Raw genomic sequence first — 21,543 nt, 5'->3', positions numbered from 1 at the left:
CTGTGTGAAGTGAAAGAGAAACTCTCCTCCATTTTTTAATACATGGACAAAGTGAGACTCTCCGCCCCCCCTCCTCCTCCCCCTGTCTCACTGGTGCTGGACAACCTCCTTGCCAGGGGAACCCAAATTACCCTGACCTTCACTCTTCATTAGCTATAGCGGTCTTTGTTGATAACAGATATTATTATTATTATTATTGTTATTATTATTATTATATTATTGTAATATTTTTTCTGTTATCTTTAGTAATGTTATTGTAGCCATTTTGTGTATATCGTATTCTACAATGTCTAAGACATTTACAGATTTAGTGCTTCTGGGAAGCTTTCATTTTCCTCATGTTAAATATAAAGCTATATATAAATATATATATGAAGTGTATGTATGTGTGTGTGCCTGTATATATTTGTGTGTACATATGTGTATACGTATATACATACAAACTGTACATACTGTATATATGACAAAGCTTAATTGGCAGAGTCATCTGCGTCTTTACCTATGACATTTTGTGTTATCGTAACTGTTACCGTATTCCAAGTTGTGCGAAACGATATGATATTGTAAGCTGGTTTTACTACAGTGTGTCCCTGTGTTTCTGTTTGTGTCTGAACGTGTGTAATTTAATTTGACTTGTGCCCCGTGTTTTGAGGGTGAAAATATTTCGACTCAGGTTTGACTTTCCATACCTGCTTTGATTAATAGTACTGGACTACACTGAGGAGAACGGTGCAGTGTGTCAGAGACCTTTTTTAATGATGCGCATTAAAAAGAAAAACATTTCTTTAAAAACATCCTTTTATTGTGACTTTTGGATGTTGTCTGAATTCTTCTCTTTCTCTTTATGAATCCCGCCAAGATAACATGAACTCTGAATGGCCGACTTGACCTTTGACCCCAAAAGAACCCTCCCCGAAGCCACCAACCAGGGCTGTTTTTGTGGCAGAAAAAAGGCTGGTAGAACTGTAATAGGGCCAGAGGCCGGCTTATCCTCCCGAATCACTGGATCGCTATAGTAACACGCCCTACTGTTTTGTATTGAACACTGCTGCACATGAAGCCTGAGATAATGGCTGGGCGGCTCGGCTGGCGGGCTGCGATTCGGCTTTAAGTGCGCTTTTTTTTTTTACAGAGACACAGTCGCAGAAACGGCTGAGGAAAACAGGAATCTGGAGAATTGGCGAAGGGTTTGCTGGTCTGTGCTCTCCCATATTCACAGAGGTCATTGTAGAAATGAGATGAGGCCCACAGACCTAGCTGAATGTTCCAAACAGGGAGAAACATAAAAAAGAAAATACTTTTAAACCATAAAAGTCATGAAGGTAAGCCAGAGCTGCAATGCCCCCATTATTATGTTGTCTTCAAAGCATAAAAAATGGCCTAAACATCTCTGTAAACAGACCCTGAAGATCTGGAGTCATTCTAGTTGCTCTCGAGGCTACTAGTATTTGGCTTTATTTCTGAATCTCCCCTCTTATCAGCAGTCAAACGTTATTGATGAGTGTATTAAATCCTTCCCACTGGCTTGAAAATGAGAATTTCCTGATTTACCAGGATTCGCATTTAAATTCTGATTGATTTGCACAGCTTTCACTTTAAAATAGTGTCCATTTGTACAGCTGAATATATACTGAAAAAAGTGGAGCAATTGCATTCTGGTACATCTTGTGCAAAAAGGTAGGAGGATTGTGCCCTAGGACTTAATGAGGATTTAACCTGCACTCTGGGGATTACCATTATACCTTCGCGATTATACTGTACTGCCACCCTTATTCCAGATGACTATGTTAATGCTCATAGAGGAGCAGAGTGACAGTACTCCATGGTGTCCACTCTTAACTGTTTGAAGAGTAGGTTTTTTTGGAATGTTTTTTCAAAGCTCCAAGTCAGTGTTCTAGAACTCCATTGCTTTCAATTACCAGCAGTGATTGTTACACCAGCATGTTCAGTTAAGAACATTCTAATCACGTTTGTGGTCTTGTGCCTTATGGAGAGAGATGGCTGTGGAGAGGGGAGAGAGGTGGCTGTGGAGGGGAGAGAGATGGCTGTGGAGAGGGGAGAGAGGTGGCTGTGGAGGGGAGAGAGAGGGCTGTGGAGGAGAGAGGGATGGCTGTGAAGGGGAGAGAGAGGGCTGTGAAGGGGAGAGTGGTGGCTGTGGAGGGGAGAGAGATGGCTGTGGAGGAGAGAGGGAGGGCTGTGGAGGGGAGAGAAGGATGGCTGTGGAGAGGAGAGGGATGGCTGTGGAGGGGAGAGAAGGATGGCTGTGGAGAGGAGAGGGATGGCTGTGGAGAGGGGAGAAAGAGGGCTGTGGAGGGGAGAAAGAGGGCTTTGGTGGTGAGAGGGCCGAGGAGATGCAGCCCACTCCAGTCCGATTGCCCCCCCCCCCCCCGCTCTTCAGCCCACTCGCTGTGGGAACGAACTGTTTATGGAAGGGGATTGGGTTGGGGGGGTCGGGGGGGAGGCCGGAGGGGGGCTAGGTCATGTGTGGGTGTGGGGGGGGAGGGGCGGAGGGTCTGGCTCCCAGTGGTGGCAGCGGCCGCGGTCGGGGATTGGAACCAGCTGTGGCCCCCGGGCTGAGCGCTGTGCATGAGACCGCGCTGCGAGGTCACTTCCTGTCTCAGAGACCCTGCTGATGTTCTCAAGATCTCATGCCAGTGAAAGAAAGAAAAACCCAAAATGTCCCAGGCATCACTGAGAACAGGAGAGAGGTCTTTAACCTCTCCCTCCCCTCCCCTCCCCTCCCCACCCCACCTGCGAAACTCACCTGTCCACATGATATACAGCCCCATCTCTCACCCAGCTGGGTGTTGTCCAAGGCTGCTAGGCCTGAAACCAGCTCCAGACATTCAGAGCCACAGATCTAAGTGTTTGCTGAGTGATGCTTCTTGACCTCTGTGGAAAATAAAATGGCAGGTGGGGCTGAGCATGTCTGATAAATTCATCAGCTGTATATCTGTACTGAAGAAGGCACCAGGCTGCCAGATTCACACTTCGGGTTGTGAGAATCCCTCTGTATTAGAGTTTTCTTTTTTTTTCTTGTTCCATTCAAATCCCGTTATTAGTTGAGGTAATTCGGAACATGTGTTTTTGTGCTCTACTGATCCGTGTCTCTGATTGGCTCAGCATGCAGGCTTGGCTCCGTGGCTTTTTCTCGCGTTTAAACCTCTTTGCTTTCCCACAGGCTCGCTAGTCAGTTACAGCAGCCAGGCATCCGCAGCTTCTGCACTTAGGACTCAGGTGTGTTTTTACCTGTCGCTCAATCAATCAGTCAATCACTCAATCAATCAGTCAATCACTCAGTCAAGCAATCAATCATTACACCTGGTGTACTTAATTTGGCTGACCAGACATTTTTTCCCCAGGCTTTCTCATCAGACTAAAGTCTTAAAATGTCTGGTTAGGTTTTGCCCATTCCATAGACTGCATATAAATAAATAGGCTAGTATTAAGTTTATAATGCCTGCCTGCCCTGTCCCCTTTTTTGAAATCCAATATATAGCCACTCTACCTTAATACAGCCTCCTTTACAAAAACTTTAATACACAAAGGTTTCTTGGGCTGTCTGGGGAGTCTGAATTGGACCTGGCGAGCAGACCAGCCCATATCCATCTGCACAGGGTAAGCAGGAAAGACCGATGCGGTAATGTAAAAACGCTTGTTAATTAGCTGTGATCTTACTATGAGGTATTTCCTTTAAGCTAAATGGGGCGGAAGTGTAGTATTATAATGGGTAAGGAGCTGGTCTTGTAACCAAAAGGTCGCAGGTTCAATTCCTGGGTTGGACATTGTCCCTGTACCCTTGAGCAAGGTACTTAACCTGCATTGCTTCAGTGTGTATCCTATTGTATAAATGGATGCAATGTAAATGCTGTGTAAAAAGTTGTGTAAGTCGCTCTGGATAAGAGCGTCTGCTAAATGCCTGTAATCTCTATAGCATTACATACATCCTAACACATTCCCCTTGATTTTATACTGCGCCTAAGTGTTTGCATAGTGAACAGTGCCATCTGCTGGAGAAATTTAGAAAAGGGAAAGTACCACAAATTAGTGTTTGGTTAAGCTCCAGCACCAGTGTGTATCACAGACCTCTGCAATATTCAATATATAGGCCTACTACGTATGAAGTATTGGCCAATATCCAGAAATAACTTGTATGAAGAAAATATGCACTGAGGACAGAACTCCACAGTGCAATAATTAAGGAAGTTTGAGTATATCTGTATCCAAATGACTTGGACCCAAATGGAAATATTCAATATTAAAGATCAGTTGCAGTTGGGGATATGTTATGTGCCTGAGCATAAAACTCCCAAGATCCCCTATAAGTAGCTTAAGGGTGACTCTGGGCAGGAAATGAGCTTTTTTGGGTACAAAACTCAGGTAGACTCAGAATTCATCGGTACAAATGGGGAACAGATAGAGATCAGAACAGAGACCGTTTTATATTTTAGGTTGATGGTCAACTGCCTCTTGCGCTGATGCCTTAAATGTTGATTTAACCTCAGTAAAACATTGTGTATAGATACACAAGTCTTCAGCTGTCAATCACGACCTGAAAAAATGTAGCCGAAATGTCGGATCACCTAAACGGCTGGACGAATTAAAAAATTTCAGAGCAGAAAATTGCATGAAATTCAGAAGCTGATATGACCCTCCTTGCGCACCCCTGGTTTAGCCGAACGGTCCATCTGACAGCCGCCCGTCATTGATCCCTGGTGCGCACGCAGGACTAGACAGTCCATGATCAGTTAACGGTCAATATTCCAGACTTTGATTCGGCTAAGTCGTTTTACAAAGACCGCCTCGGTGATTCTAATGTGCTGAAGGGTTCATAAAAACCGCCCCCTCTCTGGCCTTGTAAAGAAAAAGGAACGGACACCAAGTTGGCTGCCGATGCCAATCTGAGCGTTTATGTTCTGTTAAATAGCCGTGCAATGAAAATCAGGTGGACGTTTTCCAGGATGTGGACTGAGTCACAAAGACTCCAAGACCTCCAGGGTAATGTGATGCCCTATCCAATTAACCCAATAATCATTATATTTACCATTCAGTCGATTTTTATAGAGCCCTACACTTTCCAAGGGGCACAGACATACATAAAATGTATAATGTAGCACATGAAAAGTAACAGAAACTGAAAACCTTTTTCCTCCTCATACTGACTCAAGAGAAATCCTTACACAGGGACAGCTCAAGCCTTTCTGCAGCCCTTGGGGGGGGGGGGGGGGGGTAGGGGGGAAGGGTAGCAAACCAAGAGGGGGGGGGGGGGGGGGGTGGGGAGTTAGTGATCACGGATTGGGGGCGGTGACAGTAGCGATCACGAATCAGGGTGGTGCAGATCACGAAACGTCTGCGATCGTGACTACGGTCTCCCCCCCCCCCCCCCCCCCCCCCCCCCCCCCCCCCCTTGCCTTTGGCACCCCCAAGACAGATGCCACCACCATAGGCGATCGCCTATGTCCTCCCCATGCCTGGAACTGAATCACTCAGTTTCCAGTTGTCTGCAGAGAGGTAGCCGCCGCGCCGCCGTGGAGAGCTCCCGGGGCTGCAGACGCAGAGATCGGCCCCCCGGCGCTCAGGGGCCAGCCCGAGCTGGGGCTCCACAGGCAGACTGCTTCCACAGCTACTGTTCCACGGCCGCCATTACTTCTCCTGAGCTCTGGGACTCCGAGGGCACGCACTAGGACCGGGGCCTCGTAGAGAAATGGGTTTGCGTGCTGCCTGCAGTGGAACAAGCTTTGTGTGACAGGACAGAAATGCTGTTTTTCTTCTTCTTCTTCTCTAATCACTTTGCTGCATATGGGAACAATCAGATAAATATAAATATATAAGTATCTGTGATTCTTAAAGCGACAGAACTGAGCCACAGCATCAGTGAAATCGGTACTGAATGATTCAAAAAAAGATCATTATCATCATAGCTTTTATACTACTATGCTTTCTTTTTTCTTTGGTTGTATTTTACCTTGAAACTCTTTATAAGCTCTGAAGATTTCTGCTGGAAATGAGAAATCAGAGGTTGCTTCGTAACGTTAAACAAAAACAGAAAATATGATACTCATGGTCGCTTACAAATGAGTGATCTGAATGTGTAGACTAGATTTGGACTATATTATGTTTTGCAGAAGCTGTCAGACTAGGTTGTTCATTGCATTGATGTCAAAACTATTGCTTGGGCTTAATGAATAAATGGAGCGGAGCTTGGAGTTCATATTAAATAAGCTTTTATAGATGCGTGTTTTAGCATAAAAGCATACAACTCCAGGCAGAAGACACACTAGCTGGACAATTCTGGTAATATCAGAAGGATAGCAGTACAGAAGTTCAAATGGAACTGAATTGCAAATGGAACTGAATTGCAAATGAAGTCTAAAATATTCCACAAAACACTCAGGGGAAACTGATTGGCGTAGCTAAAAAGGGGTCATCAGAGTCAGCTGCCATCTTTGATGAAAAGTGGAACGAATTCAGTTAGCCTACAATTCTGTGCTATTACAATCTATCTTTTGTCTCCTCTGCCCCCCCCCCCCCCATACTTATGGCACAAAAAATCCATGAAAGTAAATTGTATGTTTTCTATTACTTTATTCAAATTTACTGAAGAAATAGAATTCTCACATGTAATGCGCTGCAGCCACGCCTCCTGATTCCACAGGCCATATACCTGATATATTTCTCGCATATCTTCTTTGTTTGGAAATGGCATACTACAGAATCACATCAAAACATTTTTTTTTAGACAGGGTTGTTATAAATGGGGCCCCTCTTGTGACATTTTATATGCTGCAAGTGCAAGATGACAGCGGGAACAGCACCTTCATCATTGCATAGGATGAGTAGCGTGGTGTGTCTTCTTGATGGCTTGTAATTAATAACGCCCTCCGCGGGAGCATTACCAGACAATATATAATTACGTGTACAAGACAGCCGTGCATCAATACGGTGCTTAGCGACTATCCAATTAATCCATGTCGCGGTAGATTATTGTACACAATGGACATCATATATAATGAAGTCTCGTTTCACGTCCATCAGTTTTATACGGCGTTTACTAAATTGTAGCTCTGGCCATGGGATGGCACTGTTGCTTCACAGACGTGAAATCTCGGGCTCAAAACGAAGTCACCGAGGTGGATCTCTCTGACGAATGAGGGTGCTGCACATCGTCGGAAACGAGCTGGCGGACTCAAAAAGGTCATGGAATATATAATTTGCAATTTTTTAAATTAATAAGGAATATTTTTGTTTCTGTTGATCCCCTTTCCATTCAAAGTACTTACTCTTAAGTTGCATGTTATTTTGAGAGCGCACCTCCAATGTTCCAACAGAGCAGAGCAATCAATATTTAATCAAATTGTGTCTGGGTGTACCTTATATTATTGAAATGGCACAACAGTAGCAATATATCTTCATTGATGTACTCAGACAGCATGTCTTTTGTCAGATCAGAGTAACTCGGCAGTCGCAGTCACGCTTCTTTTGTTTGTTCCTCGTGCGTGCGCCCCGGATTGATTTCGGTTGTGTTCTCCGCGTCTCCCTCCATCGATTAAATCATGAAGACTCTTAACTTTGCCGAACGGGACAGCGCATGAGCGATGGGATTTGCTCGTCCATATGACGAGGAAGACTTCAGAAGGCCAATCATTTCGAGAGAAGGTTGGATCAAGTGACTTCCAGCTTCGCCTGGTTAATTTTCAAAATCTCGACAAAAATAAATAAATAAAATAAAAGTAAATAAATAACGTGCCACTTTCCACCTGCCGTAAAGTAGATGACGTAGTACGCTCTATATGAAAGCCAGTTTTCTCAATAAAGCATTTTTTTGAGGGGGGGGGGGGGTTCGGAAACTGTCAAACAAACTAAACACTACGGAAGTGCACTTTAAACTACGATTAATTGGAAGCCATTCACATGTAGCATGCTTCAAATGAGTGCTTTTGTTAAATTGACAAGACTTGGTGAGGAAAATGTCAAAAACGTCAACTGACCAACCCCATAAATCAATATGAATGCAATGGAAATTCAGCCTCCTCGACTGAAAATGCCGGCGTCGTCAACACAGGTGACTTCTGCAACAGACGAGTCCCCCATTTTCTACCTGTCTCTTGTCTCAGGTGGACGCGACTGACATAATGATGAAGGCTGGGGCCATGAGCTTGTCTATTTTTTCTTCGTAATTTGAATAAATTGACCGGAAAAGATATTTTCTTATGAAACCAAGGTTTATGTTGCATGGCGGTCTGTGGGCACTGTTGAGAACCCTTGAGGGGAAGAGTATTTCGGGATTTATTAGTTGTCCTACTTCCTTCCACATCCGTCGAACGTTTGGAAAGGACTTTTCAGTTCGTTTATTTTTGAATTTGTAGATACAGCCATCAGTGAAAAGCCCATGACAGTAAAATGAGTACATAGTCATATAACGGGACAAAACAGCCAAAAACGCCAGCGACTGAGTGTACAACACTAGGTCTTTTTGGCGTTCATAGGTTTTTTTTTGTGTAATCTTCCATTAAAGTGCATGATTTATTTTAAAAAATATCCAAAAAAATGGTTTTGATGCTTAGATTTGTCAGCTGTAAACTGAGGAAAGTAGAGGTGAACTCAGTCAGTTAAGGCCTTTATTGGATTTGCTCTTGGCTGGAGATCACATTCGGGGGGGGGGGAACCCGCCATGAGCCATTCATGACAGTATGTATGAACCTCATGACTCTGCACACTGTCGTTGGTCTGGGGTCACGGGAGACTTGTGTTGGACATGGTTCATATGGTGTACTGTCCACTACAAGCTCGTCCTTAAAAGCTGTTCAACCCACTGTGACGAAGAAGCGCGAGCACCGTTCTGTGATTTTATATCTGCCCATCCGGACGTCCTACTTCAGTGCGATTTATGTAACTTACTGTTTACAACATGCAGATGCATGTAGATGCATTTATGGAGGCAAAGTCCGTGCCTTAACACGAGGGCACAGCATGGGTGTCTCTCCTCCATAGTGTGACCCTGAAAACCATTTCTTTCCTGCATTCTCTATGCAGGTGGCAAAACAAGACTGCAGGTCATTCGCTGACCAGAAGAGGCGCTATTGAATAATGAGATGGGGGAGAATACCCTGCTGACAATACTACCCCTGGGAGATTCTATTTACAAGAATGTCCTACTGCTATTGATAAGAACTGTTTACTACATGGCTCCAGACTGTAACCTCTGACCTCTTAATTGGCATACGTCTGATTGGCTGGGAGCACAGTGACTCATCAGATTTGGCTGCACTCAGTGGGTAAGTGAATGAATGCTTTTGTTTTTTTGTCCTCAGCTCTTTTTTCTTTCTTTCTTTCACATAGTTTAGAAATAATGATTTATTTTATTTTTTGGATTTCTACGTAAGACCACATGATAGTGTCTGGGAGCTCTTGTCTCGAGAATAAAATTATTATTTATTACTTGTGTATGTTTGAATAGCAATACTGTGTTGCCAATATTGATGGTGACTGAAGCACAGTTCCTCGGACTATACGTGTCATCTCTGAAATACACTTTAATATCTACATAGTTGTGGATAGTGGTTAGATTTGTTTACCGTGTCAAAACGACAGTGGTATTAGACGGAGTGTGTTTTACTTTTAAGTGAATGAGTGCTCTTGGCTATTAGACAGGCCACTGGTGTTTATGCTGTCAGAACTGCAGTGATATAGATACAGTGCGTTTTACTTCTGAACATGGGCGCTCAGCCATTAGGCAGCTCCTGGCTGCTTTATGCAGGGTCCGTTATCCCCAGGCCAACAAGCACAGTCAAGAACTAAAGACATTCAAAAGAGATTTGTTCTGCTGTTAACAGACCTGCCTGCAGGGTTTTGGGGGCGATGACTGAAATTTAAGGAACTGGGTCTCTCTCTCTCTCTCTGATGACGAGTTGATGATAATAACTGATGGAACCCATTGTTGGAAATGGTGATTAGTGAATTGCCCTTCAGATTCATTAAAAGTGACCATATTAACAATGAGACGATGCCATGGGGAGTCATGGCACGATAGACAGTGATTTTTGCCTGACAATCCTCAGAAGTGTTCTACCTGAAAGTAATTATGTTCTTTGAGGCAAAAAAGAAGATAAAAAAACAACAGTTTTTTTTCAGAAATACATGCTTATGTAAATTATGTGAGACTGAATGTACCAGTTTGCTGCTTTAAAGTGGTTTAATTTGGTGTCGTTTGCGCGTTTTTTTAAAGGGATTCAGTAATGGGTTTGAGATTAGAGACTGACTAAGTAGGACTCAGTGGCCATTTTAAAAACCATAGAATAAACTGTACTACTGGAGAGCCAGTAATTTAAAAATAAAATACTGGTCACACAGTACTACAGGAGAGGCAGTAATGATTTAAAATAAAAACACTGGTTACACAGTACTACAGGAGAGGCAGTAATGATTTAAAATAAAAACACTGGTTACACAGTTCTAGAGGAGAGCCAGTGATTATTTTAAAAACACAGGTTACGCAGTACTACATGGGAGCTAGCACTAATCAGAGGAAGTCCACATGAGGGTCTGTCCATTGCTGGGAGGAACAAATGCAGCGGCAATCTAAATTTAGCATGGAATAGCTTGCCAGACCATGTAGTAGAAGAGACAGAGACCAAAGGGTGCTCAAGTCCAGTTTTGATGCAGTGCTACCATACCTTAGTGTTTATACACAGTAAAATGTTCGGTGTTAAATCCACTCAGTTGGACCATATCTACTCCATTAGAGTCAAATTAACGCTCTACATTTTACTGTCAAGGTAAATGGCCAGCACAGCAGTGCTGAATGGTCTGTTCTCATCCATTACATGTTCTTCTCATGTTGCCTTTGATAACCATAAGGAGCCGTGGCTGGGTGTATACCCTCGTTACCTCAGGCAATGCCAGTCCTGCAGCCTCCCAACACTGACGATTCTCGGCCATTGCTGGGTAACGTCATAGCCAAGGGCAGAGCCTGCGGTGATTGTACCGGTCCGCGCTAATGGGCGTACAGCTTTTACTGACCAAGGCATCGGCGGGCCCCGTATTTCATTCCACTCTCAAAGAAAAGTGGCTTTCTGCTGGCGCGTATTTTAACGTTCCCCCCAGTAATGCCTCAAAAGGGGGATTTTAGAAGTCTGAGCGGGCTGCATCCAGAGGGACCCGGTTTTTCCGCAGTCGAGTCGCGGATTCGCTGGAACATCGTTAACGGATTCGTGGATTTATTAGGCGGTTCCAGAAATGTCAACAAGCCTCAGCTGCATTTCTATTTCTGTCTCTTATTCGCGGCTTTGGGTTCGAAAAGCGTGCTGGATGCATTCTCTCTCTCTCTCTCTCCAGACACAATTACTGTGGCCACTTTGTGGGATTTGGGTGAATGTGATTACGTGATTTAAAATCTGCCTGTGCCAAGACTCATAAATAGGGGGAAAGAACATGAGAAAATGCTCCTCGATCACAAGAGGATGGTGCTGCTCCAGCTTTTGATGCCTGGCCCAGAATGTCCATGGCAGCTTTTTGAACATTCAAAAGGTTTAAAAAAAATAAAAAAATAAAAAAAAATTACTTAAAAAAAAAAACGTCCAAACAGCACAACACAAGGAGCGGGGAGGGGGTCTCACTAGGCAGGCGAGTCCATTTTTCATTTTGTGGAATCAGTAAAGCGATAGAATTTTAATAATGCGCTGAACTTTGACCCGGGCTTTGATTTCGCTCTATTCATTTCCAAGCACAGCTGGATTAGCGCTCGTGGACTGACTGCATTGATCCTTGGAACAGCCGTCCCTCAGCTTTTCTGTGTGTTTGGAGGAGAACCTACCATCCGTCTGTCTTCGGTTGGATTGGTATCCTTTCCACCCATCCATGCTTCCTCATTGGGGAGGCGGGAGGGGTGGGGAGGGCGAGGGCGAGGGGGGGGGGGCTGACTCTCCACCCTGCTCAGCTAATTCGCAGCCCAATGGAAGCTGCCCGGTGAAGGGTACACAAAGAATCTTGTTTTTTTTTTGTGTTTCAGTTCAGGCAGGAGTTTCCTGTTTGGAGGATGCGTTTTCATGAGGCCAAAAGTGGGTTCAGCTGCGAGATGCCAGCTAAGTTCAGCCAATCAGTGTATTTGCCGTGGAGATCAAAATCTTTTGATTGGTTCACACAAGCTATTTATTGAGATTGCTCCTCCCATTGCCAGGTTCACGGTACTTTGCTTCCCCGTCATTATTACAGTTATGGGAAAGGGAAAATTTCCCCAGGCTCACCATAAAGAGGCTGCAAGCACAGAAAACGGTGTGTGTGAGAGAGAGGGAGGGTGGGGAGGGGGGGAAAGAGAGAGAGAGAGAGAGAGACCTGAATATTATGTTGGACCCTGCTACAGTTGCCTTGGCTACCTCTTCCACATTCTGAAAAGCTTTCTTGGTGACTCAAGTGAGGTAGATAGTGGGGTGTTAGCAGTAGCTGGAGAATTAATGGAATCTTCTGTGTGTGTGTGTGTGTGCATGTATGCGCGCGTGTGTTCAGATGCTGCACTCAACATAAACATCGCTCACTCTTTCGCAAGAAAAAAAAAATGCTAATGAAAGAATTGTGCCAAAAAGACATGACATTTCTGCAAAAAATATCACCTCATTGGCTGTTTTATAGTCCGCTGAGAAGCCAGCACAGGATTTGTATTTGAATGGAAATCGTCACGGTTTCCACACTGTATTGTGTGGGGGCAGAATAAAACTGGGGGGGGGGGGGGGGCAGATGGCCTGTGGACACGCATGTCCAATACAGGCCAAGGTTCCTCAAGGAAATCAGGCGTTTGAAGCCGTGGGCTTTTCAAGGAGCAGTCAGGTGAACATGTATGGGTGAGAGAAGGTTTGCAATGCCTTTGCACACAAATGAGGCCTTCTCCGGCCCAGTGAGATGGGCCAGCTGTGCCATGGCCCGGAGAAAGAAGTAAATTAAATACGACGTGACAGGCGGAAATGAGCCAAATTGAACCGCCAATCCCGGTGGGTGAAACATGCCATTATTTCTGTGGGAAACCAAAACAAAAAAAAAATCATGAAAGCATGAATCAGAATGCAGAAAGATTAAGCAGGTGGGTGGTCAATACTGCTGAGAGCAGAAAAAAAACTGCAGTGAATTAAATTTGAACAACTATTCTCCACTTGTGCCATTTCTGTTACATAATAATTATTGTTTCATATTACATTATATATTATTTTCATTTATATATATATAGTAATTTTACAGCACCTGAGCTATGACCAGTTTGAGAAAAAAATAGTTAGAAATTATTAATAACAACAGCCACAATTATTATTATCATTATTATAAGATTGTATTTATTCAGCATAAGTGAATGTGAAGAAACCTACTTCAACCACTCTCTCTTCCATCCAGATTCATCATGTCAAACCAATTAATCCAGACTGCAGATTTCAGTTTAAGATTTGGCTTTGCCTTAAAATTAAAACAATTATGTAATAATGTAAATATTTACATCATTGTTTTCATTTCAAGCCAAATCTTAAACTGAAACACTGACTTGAAATCTGCAGTCTGGATTAATTGGTTTAACATGATGAATCTGGATGGAAGAGAGAGTGGTTGAAGTTTCTTCACAATCACTTATGCTGAATAAATACAATCGTATAATAATAATAATAATAATTGTTGTTATTAATAAATTATTATTATTATTATTGTGATTATGATTATTATTGTTAGAACAGTGTTCTACTTTTAAAAGGGTGGCAGGGCAAGGTCAACCGTAGCATCTCCCTTCAAAGCACAGTGCGAGAGGTCTGCCATAAAAACACAGATTTTCTACGAACGCTTCTTCATAAGCCTCATTGAGAAGGGATCTTCAGATAATGAACCTGACACAATACAAAAAAAGAAGAAGAAAACTCATTCAGGTCCAGTCTGTGTATCTGCTGCTGTTTGTTACATTTAAGCCCCGTCTGCTTTAAAGCTACATTTACGTGTTGAACTGAAGATTTATTTTCAGTGGACGCCATGTAGCGAGACCCTGTAGCCTATCTCGGCTCATCGCAACTGAAATGAACTGAAAATAATTTATATGAATTTCGCAACTTGATGAGAGCCAGCAAGCGAGTTAAATGAGGCCGTTCAAAAGAAGGCAGAAAAACTTTTTAAAAAGGTTCTATTAAAACCGACTCCAACGTTCTTAAGATAGACCTGCTTGTGAGTAAAACAAAGGAAGCGAAAGTCATTATCGCGTCTGTGAAGCGCACATCCGCCTCCTGCTATCTCATTCCCTTCTCTCCCTGCGTCGCTGTCTTTCGTGTTGTATAATCAGGTGACTTGTTTCTGCCCGAGCCCAGCGGACGCCTTCCCTGCCTGCAGGCGATGACGAACAGGGTCAGAAGTGCCGACTTTATGATCGGAGTTTACATATCCCAGCATCCCCTTTGGAAGAGTAACGGTCACTCGGGCCTGGAATGTGGCTGGCTGGTGCTGTAGTTCTCTGTAGTTCGCTGAGGTACTGTTGCAGTAAGTGCTGCTTGCTGAAGCCTCCCTTATATTTTATAGCTTGGAAGTACTCCTGGCATTTTTCTCGTCTTATGGTTTATGATGGCGTTCAGATCAAATCAAATCCATTTTATTTGTGTAGCACCTTTTTACAGAGGACTGTCACAAGATGAGTTACAGAAGGAAAATTGAGAAAAGACAAGTCTTGAACTCCCAAAAAACAAGCAGTGTGGTAAAAAGAGTGTGCGAGAGAGTGTGTCAGAATGTGTTGGAGTGTGAGTGTGTGTTCGTGTGTGCATCCGTGCGTGCGCGTTTGTGTGTTAGCTGGTTCTGCTATCCTTTCTGCATCAACAGCGGATATAACGATGCTCGCTGAGTGTCGAACTCGGGCCTTCTCGTGCACTATCCAGCCTTTTCACGAAGCACTGCCGTGATCTGAATCTCCCTCGGGAAGCGACCAATTATCGAGTGAAATGAAGCGATGCTCGATACGTGATCTCACACACGCACACAAAACACGCGGTGGTCCTTATCTCCCTGCCCTCGGACTAGGGTTGTCGTTGCTCTACCTCTCCCGCGCGTTAGTTAACTGCCAGAGAAGATGTGGAAGAGAACCGACAGTTTGATGCTGAAAAGGACGCTTTCTCTAGCGATCGCTCCTGGGCATAAATAACAACGGCTGTATCACGTCCGTCTGTGTGCCACTTGTCTCGTGTCATTTCGTGACATCTCAAATAAACAGCCAGAGTGAGATGCTAATGTGACAGTTTATTTTTTTTTATCCTTCCGAAGCCACACTCTTCTGAATATGCAACTTTTTGTGTCTTTGATTCCCCTGCTCAAGTGAGATTATCCATCCATCCATCCATCCATCCATCCATCTATTATCTATACCTGGTAATCCTGATCAGGGTCGCGGGGGTGCTGGAGCATATCCCAGCATGCATTGGGCGAGAGTAAGTGAGATTATGGTAAATGAAAATATAGGGGAAAAAATATATATCCAAAGAGAGTATATTTTGTACAATAAGTTCTGTCCTGTCTCAAACTTGCCCTGTGAAATCGTTAAAAAAAAATTTTGCATCTTATTTTTCACCTCAGGCTTTCATGCTCGACAGAGGACCAGAGAGACTTTGAATGCTGAGCTCAAATCCTGCCCAAATAGAGGATAGGTCTTTGAACTTGACAGATTTAACTGCCAAATTAAAGCATCAGAAAAAGCAAACTGAGACCAGACCATCCTTAAGGGTTTCTTCTAAACACCTTTTAACTTAAACTTTATTCCACTTTCACTTAAAATAATTGAAAATTTTTTAGTACTTCTGGACATACCATCTTTTTTGTGTTCAAATTAACTGTAGATTTCAACTGCCAAGCACAAATGCCCCAGGCTTCAAGAAAAGATAGAAATATCTGCTACTTTCATTTAATTTTAAGAATAACACTGGCAATAATAATAAAATTAAATCTCTTTTAGAATTAGGATTAAAGATCTAGAAAAAGAGCTGTACTTATATTGTGCGGTACTGATATTGAATATAACTGCATGTTACACATCACAGCATACTTTTTAATAAATGAAAAAGTTCAAATTAATACTTTCACATTCATTTAATGCCCAAAGGGAAAAAAAAGAACACGTGATTGAATGTTGGCCACCACTACACCCTAGCAACAATCGGCATCAGTGGAATGAGTTGAACATCAGGACTAACTTGGCGGTAGTATTTCCATTCCGTTCCATTCCATTCACAGGTGGCTAAAAATATAAGGCTACAAGCAGAGAGGCCCATTTCAGGAAGTGCCCTTGGAGGCCCTTTGGAGCGTTTGGGATTCTTCGTGTCCCGGGGCAACCGATACGGTGTGGTGGTGAGCGAGGGGAACATACTCAGCGGGCATGGCATGCCTCTCTATTCAACCGCGCAGGAACGAAGTCTTAAAAATAAAAGTTTCAAAACATCTGTGAGTGAAGGAGGAGACGTCGGCCAGCCAATCAAAGACAAGGGTGATACTCATTCATTAGACCACTGCTCCCCTTATTGGTTAGCTTCACAAGAGGTTTGTCTCTTATGAGAAAAATGAACTTTATACAAGGTATTTCAAACAGCAGGGTACGAAGGCATACACACGTCCAGGGCATGACTATTTTTATTTAGATCCTGTCAGAGCAGTACAATTTAATTATAATCCTACAACACAAATGCCAATGGCTCTATTAAAATTACAGGCTGAAATATGACAGTTTAACCTATTTGAATTTTTAATGAAAAAAAAAGAAAAAAACGGCTGCAGCGTTTTATTAAATTAGGGTTTCCTGAAACTTGTTCCTGGGGACCCCTGTGTATACACGCGTTTTGTGCCAGCCAGGTCTGTCATTAGGTAGGTAATTGAGAATATCAGAGACCATTTAGAAGGTTCCCCGATTTTGATTAATTCAAAATGCAGAGTGAGCCCGTTGTCATTTACTTTTCTAAGTCTTGGTTCGTCACGGCCAGATGGCGGCTCTCGGTTAGCAGGTGTCACCACTCCGCTGTAATTTGGCCTGTCAATCAATCAATAATTGAATCATTCGGTCAATCAGGCGTGCGGCTTATTACAAATTTCACCTCAGTTAGCGGCTCGTTACCCTCTGGAGCCGAGCGTTTCGGCTGAACCAATGGTCTGCGTTCGCCGGGGTCCCCCCGTGCTGAGTTTGGGAGTGCTGCGTTGTGTCACGCAGAGGAATGCGCGGTGCCAGGGAGGAAGATGGCGTGCGATTTTTCACACGATAGCAGGAGCACTGGGGAAAAGGAACAATCCCACTGGGTGGGGCAGGCTACTGGCCTCACTTCTGAAAACTCAAGTTTTAGAGCAGGGGTGGACAGTTCCGGTCCTGGGGGGGGTCAGTGTGTGTGCAGGTTTTTGTCTCCACCGATTGCCCTGGCTAAAGGAGCTGATTGGCTGTGTTCATCAAAGCTGGGTTCACTCGTAGATTAGACCACAGTGGAACGTTTCATACAGGCACACAGGAACAGGTCTTAAGCTGCCATTTATGCGCTTATCAAGAAAGGCAGCTAAAACGACAGATGGCAGGAATGTTGGGGCTAAATGATTAGAGTAATTAAGGCCAGAGGTTGGCGTGAGAAGCAGAAACAGGTACGGCCCTCGTCGCCCACCTCCGTTCTAGAAGCTCAGAATGAAACCTGCACCTGGGTCTAAGGCTCCCGGCTGGCTGACTCAGCCGAGGAGCCATTTCTGAGTGCAGTGAGGGATGCCTGATTAAACCTTGACTGTGCCAGTGCTGGCCATGGCCAGATATTCTGCAGGATAACATCCTCAGGTGGGGAAGGGTTTCATTTGGCTGGGTATTCCCTCCTGCATCCCAAAATAGTGTTCGCCCCTTCCAAACTGCTGATGATTCTTAAATGGGGCAGGTCTGGAATAATGATTGGCTCCTTCTGTCGTGGAACATTATAGATAAAATAAAAGTCATATGTCTGCTGTGACACTCACAATGTGTGTACTCTAATGGACAGAGAAGCCAGGCGTTGGTCTCTGGGTTCTATCACCTGAGGGTTGAAGGCGTTTGCACTAGCACAGTGGATTACCAGGCGAACACATAATATGCACTCTGTCTAGACTGGTGTCTGAATGCGAGACAGGCTCAATAGAATAATCATTTCTGATCATGGGGAAGGGGAAGGGGAAGGGGGGGGGGGGCATGTGCCTCTGAATCCATAGTGATGGGTGGCAGCTATCAAAGGGCCATTTGTATGTATCTGTACGGAACATCATTTCTGGGGCCGTTCGTGAGCTTGGTGTGTTTATGGGAAGATTGAGCAGTGATGACACTTTGATGAAATGAGATGGGTTCCTGATTGAAACGGCAGAGAGTCCCAGTGTGGCTTGTTACTGCATCACACATTGGATCCCCCCCTCCCCCCCAACTCCATCTCCCATCCTCCATCTCTCAATCCCACAACCCCCCCCCCCCCCCCACACACTGCATTCCCCCCATCCCTGCCGCAGGTGGGGGAGGGGGGATCACAGTCCCTCAAGTGCTGGCAATCTCCAGTGCGCTGTGCTGTGTGTGTCTGTCTCTTAGCATCTGAATGGAGAGGTCCCTCCCCCATCTCTTTGCAAAGAAGGGATCTGCTGCCCTGACCTTCCATGAACGCAAGCAGGCCAGTGTGTGTGTTTGACAGCCCAGTGACCAGCAGGCCAGGCTCTGTGCAACATGAAAGTGGTGTCTGCTCCTACAGTGGGATAAAAACCTGGGATAATGCAGGGCTCGGCAGCTGGCTGGCCAGAGAATAACAGGCTCACAGGATTGCCAAAATAAGGAGGCAAAATAAGAGGTAATGTGATTATGGAGAAGCCTGCTCAAGGTCTATCGTTTGATCTACTGGGCTACATTACCCTTATGAAAAGTAGAATATATTTCGCAACACTTTCAACACTTCGGCCCATTTATCAAATATACAGACAGATATACAAACCATTGCCACTTTCAGATATTGCAATCTATATAATTTAAAATACATTATCCTTTAACCTTTTGCAGGGTACGTTTTTTTTTGGAATGTTTTGGAATGTGTTCTAGAACTCCGCTGCTTGCACTTCATTACCAGTTGTGATTGTGACATCAGCAATAGAATGTTCAGTTAGGAACATTCTAATCACATATTTATGATCTCACACCTTAATGGGTTAAATCCGTACTCTTTATTCTTGGGTCCATGTTTTTACAGTATACGGCAGTGGATTCCATTTCTTCATTGGGGTACATCTGAGATGGAGGTGTTGGTACTAAAACTTCAGGATTGGGTGTCCTCCTGTTATTAACACCTCAGACATGGCTGCAGCTGGACTGGGTGTGCCTGGGCCCGACAAATCTCTCGGGGGACAGGATCGTCAGCTCAGAGACGCGAGGACCAAGTGGCCGATGCACATGAACAGGGTGAGCGAGGCTCGTGTGTTTTCTCATCGTGGGAGCTGCCGTGGAATCATTGAGCTACAGCTAGAACGGATGAGCTTCCAACAACAGAGCATCTGTCCCTGGAGCTCGCATAGTGAGTCTGAACTGAGCTGTCCAGTCTGGGACATGCAGTGAGTATCGGGATGTTTTATGCACAGATCAACCATTTTGAATAGGCATCGCCTTATAAGCCCTGCGTTTGCCACTCTCTGTGGACATTTAGCATAGCCGTGAGAACTCTCGGGACTGCAGATCTGTTTGATTTGAGCCTTTTTCGCCTCTGCATTTCTGCACTTGTGTTAATTTTTTGAAAGCCATGGAAAAAAAAATACACACAAATCGCTGCCGAGTTTTTGTCAGGTTGTCAGGTGTTACGGTCGCTTTCTGGACACCTCTGGGACACGAAAAGCCTTAACAGAGACTTACAATGCCGGGTCAGCTCTTGGCTGTCAGTCAGTGGCCGTGGCAGCTGCGTTGCAAAGCACTTCACCGTCGGAGTCTTTCTGGCACCACTCAGCTTTTCCTGGGTTTATGGAGCGGTTTTAACGGGTTTTCCACAGCACCTGACCCCACCCCACAACGCATCTACCCTTCACTACTCCCAGAAGAGGACATCGTCTGACGTGCGGCTTGTTTTGGATAGGGGAGAGTAGCGCCATTATCATTTTGATGATTGCAGAATCATAATAAAAAATGGCCATAACTCTCCGGTCACGCAGTAAATGTCCGTTATGTTAATGGCGTGAATATTTCCTTATTAGCAGCGGGGAAATGTGCTGAGCCTCTGGATTGAGTCACCCCCCCCCCCCCCCCCCCCCCCCCCCCCAATGTGCCTAATGGATGTGATTAGGTTCTCCTCGCTGATCCTTGTGCATTAAACATGACTGCTGCCCCACGACACGTTATTTAATGTGTCGTGTGTTGGATGGAATGCGACGTGATCCTCACCTTCTCCGGGGGGGTGGGTGGGGGGCAGTTTGGTGTCGCCCTCACCTTCTCCGGGGGGGGGGGGTCACCCTCACCTTCTGCAAGGGGGTCACCCGCCTGCCGGCTCGCTTGCTCCCCGTCGCAAAATAAACTCAGTTTCCCAGAATTCTCTGCACCATTTGCCAAGAGAGAGGGGGCACTCGTCCCTTGAATGGGCCTTGCAGAATGATCCGTGGCCATTGGTGGGCACTGACCGTGAGACATATCCCTGTATGTCCTGTTAATTCATTAAAGTTGGTGGATATTGAATTTCTAAAAAAGTGCAGTCCATCTTTGAGAGTCAGTAATGCACCTCAACACAAGAAGCAACTTCTTGAGAGAGAGTTTATGTTTTGTTATATTTTGACGGCCAAATGTTTTCGATCCCCTTTAAAATCCTTTGATTAATTCAGTGTCAATTACAGAGAAAACTTCCATTCACATAAAATGGCAACCAGTTCAAGGAGAGAGGAGGCAAAAGTTCAGTAAATTAATTATAAAAGCAAAAGGTTTTAAATACCCACTGATTAACATGCCTATTATTAACGTAATAGAGAGAACCAAAGTGAAGAGTTTGGCTATTAACAAATACCATGTAAAGAATTCAGAGAGATGAGAAGGTAGGAAGCTTTATTAAATTTTTAATGGGGTCACCTGCATGGAGACTGGGGCGCAGTAGTGAGTACAGAGTCTATTTCCATGGCAGCGTGCCATGCAATGCCACAAAGTCCCCAAGGAGCCCCAAACCCTTTTCTGCACCACCGCTGCCTCTCTTAATGATGCTCCTGCTTAGCTAGCCGTGCTTCTCAGGAGAGAAAACCCTGACCTGGCCATATACCGCCATGATTAATTACAGCTCATAATGACTGCTGGGATTTTCCACACTGCCGGTCTCTGCCACAATATGAACCACACCTTGATTCCACACCAACCCCCCCCCCCCCCCCCCCCCCGAAAACACACCCCACCCTCTTCTCAGAGTTTCATACACCCTGTGCTTCAAGCATAGACAATGTGACCATCTCAGTTATCCTTGGGGGGGGGGGGGGATTATTGCACAAGTGGGAGGAGCCTGCAGGGGAATATTTACAATAACAAAACCCAGGTCAGGTTATACCAACAAGACCCATATGTGATGCGTTATCAGATTG

At 44.6% G+C, this 21,543-nt stretch overlaps 1 long non-coding RNA gene across 2 annotated transcripts; it reads left to right on the top strand.

The window, feature by feature from the left end:
• The first annotated feature begins 3,407 nt into the window (after positions 1 to 3,407).
• LOC118209395 lies at positions 3,408 to 20,208 on the top strand. Of its 2 annotated transcripts, none has more exons than XR_004761713.1 (3): positions 3,408 to 3,618; positions 18,554 to 18,806; positions 19,200 to 20,208. It is a non-coding gene; the product is annotated as an uncharacterized LOC118209395 (long non-coding RNA). The 2 variants fall into 2 exon arrangements; XR_004761712.1 differs by lacking the exon at positions 3,408 to 3,618 and adding an exon at positions 17,529 to 17,604.
• Positions 20,209 to 21,543: the final 1,335 nt, after the last annotated feature.

Source organism: Anguilla anguilla, chromosome 12 (assembly GCF_013347855.1).
Source record: "Anguilla anguilla isolate fAngAng1 chromosome 12, fAngAng1.pri, whole genome shotgun sequence".
Classification (NCBI taxonomy): Eukaryota; Metazoa; Chordata; class Actinopteri; order Anguilliformes; family Anguillidae; genus Anguilla; species Anguilla anguilla.
This window is presented reverse-complemented; position numbering and strand designations above follow the sequence as displayed.